This window comes from Ranitomeya variabilis, chromosome 5 (assembly GCF_051348905.1).
Source record: "Ranitomeya variabilis isolate aRanVar5 chromosome 5, aRanVar5.hap1, whole genome shotgun sequence".
NCBI classification, from domain to species: Eukaryota; Metazoa; Chordata; class Amphibia; order Anura; family Dendrobatidae; genus Ranitomeya; species Ranitomeya variabilis.
In genome coordinates, this window is record NC_135236.1 from 89,520,170 (window position 1) to 89,533,392 (window position 13,223).

A 13,223-nucleotide genomic window follows, 5' to 3' on the forward strand; every position below is an offset into this window, starting at 1 on the left:
GGGCCGACAAACATAGCATCTTAATTGTTTGCATCGTCATTTATGACCCAAATAACAAAGAGTATCTTTTCTAAGATATGGATATGCTTTCAACCACACAATATTGGCAAATATCAAAATCAAAAATTATAATTGAAAAATGTAAACGGTTTTTGAAACATTTTGGACAACGTTCTTTTTTTCATATCATGTTCTTTCTTACAAAACAAAATGAGTAATCTTTCAATTTTCACCCTGGCCACTGGGAATATTTTGGACTCAAACATCCTGTCATTCTAGAGCAGTTTTGCTTAATATCAGAGGTATGGTTACAAAGACTGACAACACCTCTGTACGCAGCTGTTAACACAGGATCTAGGAATCACAAAAGGTGATGTCACAGATGACCCTGCAGCCCCTGAATTCAGAAGAATTTTTTATATCGTCAATGTCTGTTCATTGCAGCAAATGTAAGTGCGCATTTCCTGAAGAAAAAAAAAACAAAAAAAAAAAACAGGATGTTTGAGTCTAAAATGACCCAGCGTCCAGTGTATAAATTTCTCATTTTCATTTTTAATAAAGATTGTGATATGGTAAAATATTTATTGTCAAACATTATAATAAAACCTTAGAAACCTGTTGTAAGCAATCATTAATTTTCTGAAGAACTATCCCATTTCAATTTTTTTTTTTAATCAAATTTATGTCATAGCGGTGTACCCAGTCAGCTCCAGTGGCGCAATCGGTCAGCGCGCGGTACTTATAAAGCAGTAACTGTCGAGTGATGCCGAGGTTGTGAGTTCGACCCTCACCTGGAGCATTCTATTCTTGCCTTCGTTTTGTATTTTTTACTACTGAAGTCGTTGAATCGGTTCATGATCTAGTGTCAAGATTAAGAGAGAAATTTCAACGAGATATTTGTTGTTTAAATTTTTGTATTTTTTTAAATTGCCGCAGGTTGGACAAGTCTATTGAGTCCCACCGTAATCTGGTGTCATAATTGAAAGGGAAATGTGGAAGATATCTATTTAGTTTTTCAGGCTTCTGGCAGTCCAATAAACTTTCCATCATCGGCATTGATAACGTACAGTGACCCGACAAAGTTAGCCCTGGCTCTCTTCTAAAATAAAGATGCATGTGCATTCGGACGGTTTGTTTCAATTTGGAGTTCAAACGTACAAGATCGTCCTTGATAACTCAATCAAAAGTGAGTGATTCACTCTTGTGGTAACCAAAGAAAGTCTGGATTTTTAAGCTACTCCATCAAGCCCCAGTGGCCTAATGGATAAGGCACTGGCCTCCTAAGCCAGGGATTGTGGGTTCAAGTCCCATCTGGGGTGCTTGTTGATTTCCCTTTTCAACAGTTTCTCATGGAAGGTTGATGGTGCAGGTGTAAACTGTTCTCCTTTTGTTGTTTCTTTGTAAATTAGTTCTTGCAAACCTCTACCCTTTACAACGATCCTTTCCATGTACTGAGTGAAGTGTTAACATGCAATTGTGTGGGGCCGACAAACATAGCATCTTAATTGTTTGCATCGTCATTTATGACCCAAATAACAAAGAGTATCTTTTCTAAGATATGGATATGCTTTCAACCACACAATATTGGCAAATATCAAAATCAAAAATTATAATTGAAAAATGTAAACGGTTTTTGAAACATTTTGGACAACGTTCTTTTTTTCATATCATGTTCTTTCTTACAAAACAAAATGAGTAATCTTTCAATTTTCACCCTGGCCACTGGGAATATTTTGGACTCAAACATCCTGTCGTTCTAGAGCAGTTTTGCTTAATATCAGAGGTATGGTTACAAAGACTGACAACACCTCTGTACGCAGCTGTTAACACAGGATCTAGGAATCACAAAAGGTGATGTCACAGATGACCCTGCAGCCCCTGAATTCAGAAGAATTTTTTATATCGTCAATGTCTGTTCATTGCAGCAAATGTAAGTGCGCATTTCCTGAAGAAAAAAAAAACAAAAAAAAAAAACAGGATGTTTGAGTCTAAAATGACCCAGCGTCCAGTGCATAAATTTCTCATTTTCATTTTTAATAAAGATTGTGATATGGTAAAATATTTATTGTCAAACATTATAATAAAACCTTAGAAACCTGTTGTAAGCAATCATTAATTTTCTGAAGAACTATCCCATTTCAATTTTTTTTTTTAATCAAATTTATGTCATAGCGGTGTACCCAGTCAGCTCCAGTGGCGCAATCGGTCAGCGCGCGGTACTTATAAAGCAGTAACTGTCGAGTGATGCCGAGGTTGTGAGTTCGACCCTCACCTGGAGCATTCTATTCTTGCCTTCGTTTTGTATTTTTTACTACTGAAGTCGTTGAATTGGTTCATGATCTAGTGTCAAGATTAAGAGAGAAATTTCAACGAGATATTTGTTGTTTAAATTTTTGTATTTTTTTAAATTGCCGCAGGTTGGACAAGTCTATTGAGTCCCACCGTAATCTGGTGTCATAATTGAAAGGGAAATGTGGAAGATATCTATTTAGTTTTTCAGGCTTCTGGCAGTCCAATAAACTTTCCATCATCGGCATTGATAACTTATGTACAGTGACCCGACAAAGTTAGCCCTGGCTCTCTTCTAAAATAAAGATGCATGTGCATTCGGACGGTTTGTTTCAATTTGGAGTTCAAACGTACAAGATCGTCCTTGATAACTCAATCAAAAGTGAGTGATTCACTCTTGTGGTAACCAAAGAAAGTCTGGATTTTTAAGCTACTCCATCAAGCCCCAGTGGCCTAATGGATAAGGCACTGGCCTCCTAAGCCAGGGATTGTGGGTTCAAGTCCCATCTGGGGTGCTTGTTGATTTCCCTTTCCAACAGTTTCTCATGGAAGGTTGATGGTGCAGGTGTAAACTGTTCTCCTTGTGTTGTTTCTTTGTAAATTAGTTCTTGCAAACCTCTACCCTTTACAACGATCCTTTCCATGTACTGAGAGAAGTGTTAACACGCAATTGTGTGGGGCCGACAAACATAGCATCTTAATTGTTTGCATCGTCATTTATGACCCAAATAACAAAGAGTATCTTTTCTAAGATATGGATATGCTTTCAACCACACAATATTGGCAAATATCAAAATCAAAAATTATAATTGAAAAATGTAAACGGTTTTTGAAACATTTTGGACAACGTTCTTTTTTTCATATCATGTTCTTTCTTACAAAACAAAATGAGTAATCTTTCAATTTTCACCCTGGCCACTGGGAATATTTTGGACTCAAACATCCTGTCATTCTAGAGCAGTTTTGCTTAATATCAGAGGTATGGTTACAAAGACTGACAACACCTCTGTACGCAGCTGTTAACACAGGATCTAGGAATCACAAAAGGTGATGTCACAGATGACCCTGCAGCCCCTGAATTCAGAAGAATTTTTTATATCGTCAATGTCTGTTCATTGCAGCAAATGTAAGTGCGCATTTCCTGAAGAAAAAAAAAACAAAAAAAAAAACAGGATGTTTGAGTCTAAAATGACCCAGCGTCCAGTGTATAAATTTCTCATTTTCATTTTTAATAAAGATTGTGATATGGTAAAATATTTATTGTCAAACATTATAATAAAACCTTAGAAACCTGTTGTAAGCAATCATTAATTTTCTGAAGAACTATCCCATTTCAATTTTTTTTTTTAATCAAATTTATGTCATAGCGGTGTACTCGGTCAGCGCGCGGTACTTATAAAGCAGTAACTGTCGAGTGATGCCGAGGTTGTGAGTTCGACCCTCACCTGGAGCATTCTATTCTTGCCTTCGTTTTGTATTTTTTACTACTGAAGTCGTTGAATCGGTTCATGATCTAGTGTCAAGATTAAGAGAGAAATTTCAACGAGATATTTGTTGTTTAAATTTTTGTATTTTTTTAAATTGCCGCAGGTTGGACAAGTCTATTGAGTCCCACCGTAATCTGGTGTCATAATTGAAAGGGAAATGTGGAAGATATCTATTTAGTTTTTCAGGCTTCTGGCAGTCCAATAAACTTTCCATCATCGGCATTGATAACTTATGTACAGTGACCCGACAAAGTTAGCCCTGGCTCTCTTCTAAAATAAAGATGCATGTGCATTCGGACGGTTTGTTTCAATTTGGAGTTCAAACGTACAAGATCGTCCTTGATAACTCAATCAAAAGTGAGTGATTCACTCTTGTGGTAACCAAAGAAAGTCTGGATTTTTAAGCTACTCCATCAAGACCCAGTGGCCTAATGGATAAGGCACTGGCCTCCTAAGCCAGGGATTGTGGGTTCAAGTCCCATCTGGGGTGCTTGTTGATTTCCCTTTCCAACAGTTTCTCGTTGATGGTGCAGGTGTAAACTGTTCTCCTTGTGTTGTTTCTTTGTAAATTAGTTCTTGCAAACCTCTACCCTTTACAACGATCCTTTCCATGTACTGAGAGAAGTGTTAACACGCAATTGTGTGGGGCCGACAAACATAGCATCTTAATTGTTTGCATCGTCATTTATGACCCAAATAACAAAGAGTATCTTTTCTAAGATATGGATATGCTTTCAACCACACAATATTGGCAAATATCAAAATCAAAAATTATAATTGAAAAATGTAAACGGTTTTTGAAACATTTTGGACAACGTTCTTTTTTTCATATCATGTTCTTTCTTACAAAACAAAATGAGTAATCTTTCAATTTTCACCCTGGCCACTGGGAATATTTTGGACTCAAACATCCTGTCGTTCTAGAGCAGTTTTGCTTAATATCAGAGGTATGGTTACAAAGACTGACAACACCTCTGTACGCAGCTGTTAACACAGGATCTAGGAATCACAAAAGGTGATGTCACAGATGACCCTGCAGCCCCTGAATTCAGAAGAATTTTTTATATCGTCAATGTCTGTTCATTGCAGCAAATGTAAGTGCGCATTTCCTGAAGAAAAAAAAAACAAAAAAAAAAAACAGGATGTTTGAGTCTAAAATGACCCAGCGTCCAGTGTATAAATTTCTCATTTTCATTTTTAATAAAGATTGTGATATGGTAAAATATTTATTGTCAAACATTATAATAAAACCTTAGAAACCTGTTGTAAGCAATCATTAATTTTCTGAAGAACTATCCCATTTCAATTTTTTTTTTTAATCAAATTTATGTCATAGCGGTGTACCCAGTCAGCTCCAGTGGCGCAATCGGTCAGCGCGCGGTACTTATAAAGCAGTAACTGTCGAGTGATGCCGAGGTTGTGAGTTCGACCCTCACCTGGAGCATTCTATTCTTGCCTTCGTTTTGTATTTTTTACTACTGAAGTCGTTGAATCGGTTCATGATCTAGTGTCAAGATTAAGAGAGAAATTTCAACGAGATATTTGTTGTTTAAATTTTTGTATTTTTTTAAATTGCCGCAGGTTGGACAAGTCTATTGAGTGCCACCGTAATCTGGTGTCATAATTGAAAGGGAAATGTGGAAGGTATCTATTTAGTTTTTCAGGCTTCTGGCAGTCCAATAAACTTTCCATCATCGGCATTGATAACTTATGTACAGTGACCCGACAAAGTTAGCCCTGGCTCTCTTCTAAAATAAAGATGCATGTGCATTCGGACGGTTTGTTTCAATTTGGAGTTCAAACGTACAAGATCGTCCTTGATAACTCAATCAAAAGTGAGTGATTCACTCTTGTGGTAACCAAAGAAAGTCTGGATTTTTAAGCTACTTCATCAAGCCCCAGTGGCCTAATGGATAAGGCACTGGCCTCCTAAGCCAGGGATTGTGGGTTCAAGTCCCATCTGGGGTGCTTGTTGATTTCCCTTTCCAACAGTTTCTCATGGAAGGTTGATGGTGCAGGTGTAAACTGTTCTCCTTGTGTTGTTTCTTTGTAAATTAGTTCTTGCAAACCTCTACCCTTTACAACGATCCTTTCCATGTACTGAGAGAAGTGTTAACACGCAATTGTGTGGGGCCGACAAACATAGCATCTTAATTGTTTGCATCGTCATTTATGACCCAAATAACAAAGAGTATCTTTTCTAAGATATGGATATGCTTTCAACCACACAATATTGGCAAATATCAAAATCAAAAATTATAATTGAAAAATGTAAACGGTTTTTGAAACATTTTGGACAACGTTCTTTTTTTCATATCATGTTCTTTCTTACAAAACAAAATGAGTAATCTTTCAATTTTCACCCTGGCCACTGGGAATATTTTGGACTCAAACATCCTGTCGTTCTAGAGCAGTTTTGCTTAATATCAGAGGTATGGTTACAAAGACTGACAACACCTCTGTACGCAGCTGTTAACACAGGATCTAGGAATCACAAAAGGTGATGTCACAGATGACCCTGCAGCCCCTGAATTCAGAAGAATTTTTTATATCGTCAATGTCTGTTCATTGCAGCAAATGTAAGTGCGCATTTCCTGAAGAAAAAAAAAACAAAAAAAAAAAACAGGATGTTTGAGTCTAAAATGACCCAGCGTCCAGTGTATAAATTTCTCATTTTCATTTTTAATAAAGATTGTGATATGGTAAAATATTTATTGTCAAACATTATAATAAAACCTTAGAAACCTGTTGTAAGCAATCATTAATTTTCTGAAGAACTATCCCATTTCAATTTTTTTTTTTAATCAAATTTATGTCATAGCGGTGTACCCAGTCAGCTCCAGTGGCGCAATCGGTCAGCGCGCGGTACTTATAAAGCAGTAACTGTCGAGTGATGCCGAGGTTGTGAGTTCGACCCTCACCTGGAGCATTCTATTCTTGCCTTCGTTTTGTATTTTTTACTACTGAAGTCGTTGAATCGGTTCATGATCTAGTGTCAAGATTAAGAGAGAAATTTCAACGAGATATTTGTTGTTTAAATTTTTGTATTTTTTTAAATTGCCGCAGGTTGGACAAGTCTATTGAGTCCCACCGTAATCTGGTGTCATAATTGAAAGGGAAATGTGGAAGATATCTATTTAGTTTTTCAGGCTTCTGGCAGTCCAATAAACTTTCCATCATCGGCATTGATAACTTATGTACAGTGACCCGACAAAGTTAGCCCTGGCTCTCTTCTAAAATAAAGATGCATGTGCATTCGGACGGTTTGTTTCAATTTGGAGTTCAAACGTACAAGATCGTCCTTGATAACTCAATCAAAAGTGAGTGATTCACTCTTGTGGTAACCAAAGAAAGTCTGGATTTTTAAGCTACTCCATCAAGCCCCAGTGGCCTAATGGATAAGGCACTGGCCTCCTAAGCCAGGGATTGTGGGTTCAAGTCCCATCTGGGGTGCTTGTTGATTTCCCTTTCCAACAGTTTCTCATGGAAGGTTGATGGTGCAGGTGTAAACTGTTCTCCTTGTGTTGTTTCTTTGTAAATTAGTTCTTGCAAACCTCTACCCTTTACAACGATCCTTTCCATGTACTGAGAGAAGTGTTAACACGCAATTGTGTGGGGCCGACAAACATAGCATCTTAATTGTTTGCATCGTCATTTATGACCCAAATAACAAAGAGTATCTTTTCTAAGATATGGATATGCTTTCAACCACACAATATTGGCAAATATCAAAATCAAAAATTATAATTGAAAAATGTAAACGGTTTTTGAAACATTTTGGACAACGTTCTTTTTTTCATATCATGTTCTTTCTTACAAAACAAAATGAGTAATCTTTCAATTTTCACCCTGGCCACTGGGAATATTTTGGACTCAAACATCCTGTCATTCTAGAGCAGTTTTGCTTAATATCAGAGGTATGGTTACAAAGACTGACAACACCTCTGTACGCAGCTGTTAACACAGGATCTAGGAATCACAAAAGGTGATGTCACAGATGACCCTGCAGCCCCTGAATTCAGAAGAATTTTTTATATCGTCAATGTCTGTTCATTGCAGCAAATGTAAGTGCGCATTTCCTGAAGAAAAAAAAAACAAAAAAAAAAACCAGGATGTTTGAGTCTAAAATGACCCAGCGTCCAGTGTATAAATTTCTCATTTTCATTTTTAATAAAGATTGTGATATGGTAAAATATTTATTGTCAAACATTATAATAAAACCTTAGAAACCTGTTGTAAGCAATCATTAATTTTCTGAAGAACTATCCCATTTCAATTTTTTTTTTTAATCAAATTTATGTCATAGCGGTGTACCCAGTCAGCTCCAGTGGCGCAATCGGTCAGCGCGCGGTACTTATAAAGCAGTAACTGTCGAGTGATGCCGAGGTTGTGAGTTCGACCCTCACCTGGAGCATTCTATTCTTGCCTTCGTTTTGTATTTTTTACTACTGAAGTCGTTGAATCGGTTCATGATCTAGTGTCAAGATTAAGAGAGAAATTTCAACGAGATATTTGTTGTTTAAATTTTTGTATTTTTTTAAATTGCCGCAGGTTGGACAAGTCTATTGAGTCCCACCGTAATCTGGTGTCATAATTGAAAGGGAAATGTGGAAGATATCTATTTAGTTTTTCAGGCTTCTGGCAGTCCAATAAACTTTCCATCATCGGCATTGATAACGTACAGTGACCCGACAAAGTTAGCCCTGGCTCTCTTCTAAAATAAAGATGCATGTGCATTCGGACGGTTTGTTTCAATTTGGAGTTCAAACGTACAAGATCGTCCTTGATAACTCAATCAAAAGTGAGTGATTCACTCTTGTGGTAACCAAAGAAAGTCTGGATTTTTAAGCTACTCCATCAAGCCCCAGTGGCCTAATGGATAAGGCACTGGCCTCCTAAGCCAGGGATTGTGGGTTCAAGTCCCATCTGGGGTGCTTGTTGATTTCCCTTTTCAACAGTTTCTCATGGAAGGTTGATGGTGCAGGTGTAAACTGTTCTCCTTTTGTTGTTTCTTTGTAAATTAGTTCTTGCAAACCTCTACCCTTTACAACGATCCTTTCCATGTACTGAGTGAAGTGTTAACATGCAATTGTGTGGGGCCGACAAACATAGCATCTTAATTGTTTGCATCGTCATTTATGACCCAAATAACAAAGAGTATCTTTTCTAAGATATGGATATGCTTTCAACCACACAATATTGGCAAATATCAAAATCAAAAATTATAATTGAAAAATGTAAACGGTTTTTGAAACATTTTGGACAACGTTCTTTTTTTCATATCATGTTCTTTCTTACAAAACAAAATGAGTAATCTTTCAATTTTCACCCTGGCCACTGGGAATATTTTGGACTCAAACATCCTGTCGTTCTAGAGCAGTTTTGCTTAATATCAGAGGTATGGTTACAAAGACTGACAACACCTCTGTACGCAGCTGTTAACACAGGATCTAGGAATCACAAAAGGTGATGTCACAGATGACCCTGCAGCCCCTGAATTCAGAAGAATTTTTTATATCGTCAATGTCTGTTCATTGCAGCAAATGTAAGTGCGCATTTCCTGAAGAAAAAAAAAACAAAAAAAAAAAACAGGATGTTTGAGTCTAAAATGACCCAGCGTCCAGTGCATAAATTTCTCATTTTCATTTTTAATAAAGATTGTGATATGGTAAAATATTTATTGTCAAACATTATAATAAAACCTTAGAAACCTGTTGTAAGCAATCATTAATTTTCTGAAGAACTATCCCATTTCAATTTTTTTTTTTAATCAAATTTATGTCATAGCGGTGTACCCAGTCAGCTCCAGTGGCGCAATCGGTCAGCGCGCGGTACTTATAAAGCAGTAACTGTCGAGTGATGCCGAGGTTGTGAGTTCGACCCTCACCTGGAGCATTCTATTCTTGCCTTCGTTTTGTATTTTTTACTACTGAAGTCGTTGAATTGGTTCATGATCTAGTGTCAAGATTAAGAGAGAAATTTCAACGAGATATTTGTTGTTTAAATTTTTGTATTTTTTTAAATTGCCGCAGGTTGGACAAGTCTATTGAGTCCCACCGTAATCTGGTGTCATAATTGAAAGGGAAATGTGGAAGATATCTATTTAGTTTTTCAGGCTTCTGGCAGTCCAATAAACTTTCCATCATCGGCATTGATAACTTATGTACAGTGACCCGACAAAGTTAGCCCTGGCTCTCTTCTAAAATAAAGATGCATGTGCATTCGGACGGTTTGTTTCAATTTGGAGTTCAAACGTACAAGATCGTCCTTGATAACTCAATCAAAAGTGAGTGATTCACTCTTGTGGTAACCAAAGAAAGTCTGGATTTTTAAGCTACTCCATCAAGCCCCAGTGGCCTAATGGATAAGGCACTGGCCTCCTAAGCCAGGGATTGTGGGTTCAAGTCCCATCTGGGGTGCTTGTTGATTTCCCTTTCCAACAGTTTCTCATGGAAGGTTGATGGTGCAGGTGTAAACTGTTCTCCTTGTGTTGTTTCTTTGTAAATTAGTTCTTGCAAACCTCTACCCTTTACAACGATCCTTTCCATGTACTGAGAGAAGTGTTAACACGCAATTGTGTGGGGCCGACAAACATAGCATCTTAATTGTTTGCATCGTCATTTATGACCCAAATAACAAAGAGTATCTTTTCTAAGATATGGATATGCTTTCAACCACACAATATTGGCAAATATCAAAATCAAAAATTATAATTGAAAAATGTAAACGGTTTTTGAAACATTTTGGACAACGTTCTTTTTTTCATATCATGTTCTTTCTTACAAAACAAAATGAGTAATCTTTCAATTTTCACCCTGGCCACTGGGAATATTTTGGACTCAAACATCCTGTCATTCTAGAGCAGTTTTGCTTAATATCAGAGGTATGGTTACAAAGACTGACAACACCTCTGTACGCAGCTGTTAACACAGGATCTAGGAATCACAAAAGGTGATGTCACAGATGACCCTGCAGCCCCTGAATTCAGAAGAATTTTTTATATCGTCAATGTCTGTTCATTGCAGCAAATGTAAGTGCGCATTTCCTGAAGAAAAAAAAAACAAAAAAAAAACAGGATGTTTGAGTCTAAAATGACCCAGCGTCCAGTGTATAAATTTCTCATTTTCATTTTTAATAAAGATTGTGATATGGTAAAATATTTATTGTCAAACATTATAATAAAACCTTAGAAACCTGTTGTAAGCAATCATTAATTTTCTGAAGAACTATCCCATTTCAATTTTTTTTTTTAATCAAATTTATGTCATAGCGGTGTACTCGGTCAGCGCGCGGTACTTATAAAGCAGTAACTGTCGAGTGATGCCGAGGTTGTGAGTTCGACCCTCACCTGGAGCATTCTATTCTTGCCTTCGTTTTGTATTTTTTACTACTGAAGTCGTTGAATCGGTTCATGATCTAGTGTCAAGATTAAGAGAGAAATTTCAACGAGATATTTGTTGTTTAAATTTTTGTATTTTTTTAAATTGCCGCAGGTTGGACAAGTCTATTGAGTCCCACCGTAATCTGGTGTCATAATTGAAAGGGAAATATGGAAGATATCTATTTAGTTTTTCAGGCTTCTGGCAGTCCAATAAACTTTCCATCATCGGCATTGATAACTTATGTACAGTGACCCGACAAAGTTAGCCCTGGCTCTCTTCTAAAATAAAGATGCATGTGCATTCGGACGGTTTGTTTCAATTTGGAGTTCAAACGTACAAGATCGTCCTTGATAACTCAATCAAAAGTGAGTGATTCACTCTTGTGGTAACCAAAGAAAGTCTGGATTTTTAAGCTACTCCATCAAGCCCCAGTGGCCTAATGGATAAGGCACTGGCCTCCTAAGCCAGGGATTGTGGGTTCAAGTCCCATCTGGGGTGCTTGTTGATTTCCCTTTCCAACAGTTTCTCGTTGATGGTGCAGGTGTAAACTGTTCTCCTTGTGTTGTTTCTTTGTAAATTAGTTCTTGCAAACCTCTACCCTTTACAACGATCCTTTCCATGTACTGAGAGAAGTGTTAACACGCAATTGTGTGGGGCCGACAAACATAGCATCTTAATTGTTTGCATCGTCATTTATGACCCAAATAACAAAGAGTATCTTTTCTAAGATATGGATATGCTTTCAACCACACAATATTGGCAAATATCAAAATCAAAAATTATAATTGAAAAATGTAAACGGTTTTTGAAACATTTTGGACAACGTTCTTTTTTTCATATCATGTTCTTTCTTACAAAACAAAATGAGTAATCTTTCAATTTTCACCCTGGCCACTGGGAATATTTTGGACTCAAACATCCTGTCGTTCTAGAGCAGTTTTGCTTAATATCAGAGGTATGGTTACAAAGACTGACAACACCTCTGTATGCAGCTGTTAACACAGGATCTAGGAATCACAAAAGGTGATGTCACAGATGACCCTGCAGCCCCTGAATTCAGAAGAATTTTTTATATCGTCAATGTCTGTTCATTGCAGCAAATGTAAGTGCGCATTTCCTGAAGAAAAAAAAAACAAAAAAAAAAACAGGATGTTTGAGTCTAAAATGACCCAGTGTCCAGTGTATAAATTTCTCATTTTCATTTTTAATAAAGATTGTGATATGGTAAAATATTTATTGTCAAACATTATAATAAAACCTTAGAAACCTGTTGTAAGCAATCATTAATTTTCTGAAGAACTATCCCATTTCAATTTTTTTTTTTAATCAAATTTATGTCATAGCGGTGTACCCAGTCAGCTCCAGTGGCGCAATCGGTCAGCGCGCGGTACTTATAAAGCAGTAACTGTCGAGTGATGCCGAGGTTGTGAGTTCGACCCTCACCTGGAGCATTCTATTCTTGCCTTCGTTTTGTATTTTTTACTACTGAAGTCGTTGAATCGGTTCATGATCTAGTGTCAAGATTAAGAGAGAAATTTCAACGAGATATTTGTTGTTTAAATTTTTGTATTTTTTTAAATTGCCGCAGGTTGGACAAGTCTATTGAGTCCCACCGTAATCTGGTGTCATAATTGAAAGGGAAATGTGGAAGATATCTATTTAGTTTTTCAGGCTTCTGGCAGTCCAATAAACTTTCCATCATCGGCATTGATAACGTACAGTGACCCGACAAAGTTAGCCCTGGCTCTCTTCTAAAATAAAGATGCATGTGCATTCGGACGGTTTGTTTCAATTTGGAGTTCAAACGTACAAGATCGTCCTTGATAACTCAATCAAAAGTGAGTGATTCACTCTTGTGGTAACCAAAGAAAGTCTGGATTTTTAAGCTACTCCATCAAGCCCCAGTGGCCTAATGGATAAGGCACTGGCCTCCTAAGCCAGGGATTGTGGGTTCAAGTCCCATCTGGGGTGCTTGTTGATTTCCCTTTCCAACAGTTTCTCATGGAAGGTTGATGGTGCAGGTGTAAACTGTTCTCCTTGTGTTGTTTCTTTGTAAATTAGTTCT

The 13,223-nt window shown here is 37.1% G+C and overlaps 16 non-coding genes across 16 annotated transcripts; all 16 read left to right on the forward strand.

Moving 5' to 3' along the window:
- Window positions 1–706: 706 nt before the first annotated feature.
- TRNAI-UAU (transfer RNA isoleucine (anticodon UAU)) lies at window positions 707–799 on the forward strand. The gene is given in 2 exon segments: window positions 707–744; window positions 764–799. It is a non-coding gene; the product is annotated as a tRNA-Ile (tRNA).
- Window positions 800–1,246: 447 nt separating this feature from the next.
- TRNAR-CCU (transfer RNA arginine (anticodon CCU)) lies at window positions 1,247–1,319 on the forward strand. The gene has a single exon. It is a non-coding gene; the product is annotated as a tRNA-Arg (tRNA).
- Window positions 1,320–2,187: 868 nt separating this feature from the next.
- TRNAI-UAU (transfer RNA isoleucine (anticodon UAU)) lies at window positions 2,188–2,280 on the forward strand. Its single transcript is given in 2 exon segments — window positions 2,188–2,225; window positions 2,245–2,280. It is a non-coding gene; the product is annotated as a tRNA-Ile (tRNA).
- Window positions 2,281–2,731: 451 nt separating this feature from the next.
- Window positions 2,732–2,804, forward strand: TRNAR-CCU (transfer RNA arginine (anticodon CCU)). The gene has a single exon. It is a non-coding gene; the product is annotated as a tRNA-Arg (tRNA).
- A 1,389-nt stretch (window positions 2,805–4,193) lies between these two features.
- TRNAR-CCU (transfer RNA arginine (anticodon CCU)) lies at window positions 4,194–4,268 on the forward strand. The gene has a single exon. It is a non-coding gene; the product is annotated as a tRNA-Arg (tRNA).
- Window positions 4,269–5,127: 859 nt separating this feature from the next.
- Window positions 5,128–5,220, forward strand: TRNAI-UAU (transfer RNA isoleucine (anticodon UAU)). The gene is given in 2 exon segments: window positions 5,128–5,165; window positions 5,185–5,220. It is a non-coding gene; the product is annotated as a tRNA-Ile (tRNA).
- A 451-nt stretch (window positions 5,221–5,671) lies between these two features.
- On the forward strand, window positions 5,672–5,744 carry TRNAR-CCU (transfer RNA arginine (anticodon CCU)). Its single transcript has one exon. It is a non-coding gene; the product is annotated as a tRNA-Arg (tRNA).
- An 868-nt stretch (window positions 5,745–6,612) lies between these two features.
- On the forward strand, window positions 6,613–6,705 carry TRNAI-UAU (transfer RNA isoleucine (anticodon UAU)). Its single transcript is given in 2 exon segments — window positions 6,613–6,650; window positions 6,670–6,705. It is a non-coding gene; the product is annotated as a tRNA-Ile (tRNA).
- A 451-nt stretch (window positions 6,706–7,156) lies between these two features.
- On the forward strand, window positions 7,157–7,229 carry TRNAR-CCU (transfer RNA arginine (anticodon CCU)). Its single transcript has one exon. It is a non-coding gene; the product is annotated as a tRNA-Arg (tRNA).
- An 868-nt stretch (window positions 7,230–8,097) lies between these two features.
- Window positions 8,098–8,190, forward strand: TRNAI-UAU (transfer RNA isoleucine (anticodon UAU)). Its single transcript is given in 2 exon segments — window positions 8,098–8,135; window positions 8,155–8,190. It is a non-coding gene; the product is annotated as a tRNA-Ile (tRNA).
- Window positions 8,191–8,637: 447 nt separating this feature from the next.
- TRNAR-CCU (transfer RNA arginine (anticodon CCU)) lies at window positions 8,638–8,710 on the forward strand. The gene has a single exon. It is a non-coding gene; the product is annotated as a tRNA-Arg (tRNA).
- Window positions 8,711–9,578: 868 nt separating this feature from the next.
- TRNAI-UAU (transfer RNA isoleucine (anticodon UAU)) lies at window positions 9,579–9,671 on the forward strand. The gene is given in 2 exon segments: window positions 9,579–9,616; window positions 9,636–9,671. It is a non-coding gene; the product is annotated as a tRNA-Ile (tRNA).
- Window positions 9,672–10,122: 451 nt separating this feature from the next.
- Window positions 10,123–10,195, forward strand: TRNAR-CCU (transfer RNA arginine (anticodon CCU)). The gene has a single exon. It is a non-coding gene; the product is annotated as a tRNA-Arg (tRNA).
- A 1,388-nt stretch (window positions 10,196–11,583) lies between these two features.
- TRNAR-CCU (transfer RNA arginine (anticodon CCU)) lies at window positions 11,584–11,656 on the forward strand. Its single transcript has one exon. It is a non-coding gene; the product is annotated as a tRNA-Arg (tRNA).
- Window positions 11,657–12,516: 860 nt separating this feature from the next.
- TRNAI-UAU (transfer RNA isoleucine (anticodon UAU)) lies at window positions 12,517–12,609 on the forward strand. The gene is given in 2 exon segments: window positions 12,517–12,554; window positions 12,574–12,609. It is a non-coding gene; the product is annotated as a tRNA-Ile (tRNA).
- A 447-nt stretch (window positions 12,610–13,056) lies between these two features.
- On the forward strand, window positions 13,057–13,129 carry TRNAR-CCU (transfer RNA arginine (anticodon CCU)). The gene has a single exon. It is a non-coding gene; the product is annotated as a tRNA-Arg (tRNA).
- Window positions 13,130–13,223: the final 94 nt, after the last annotated feature.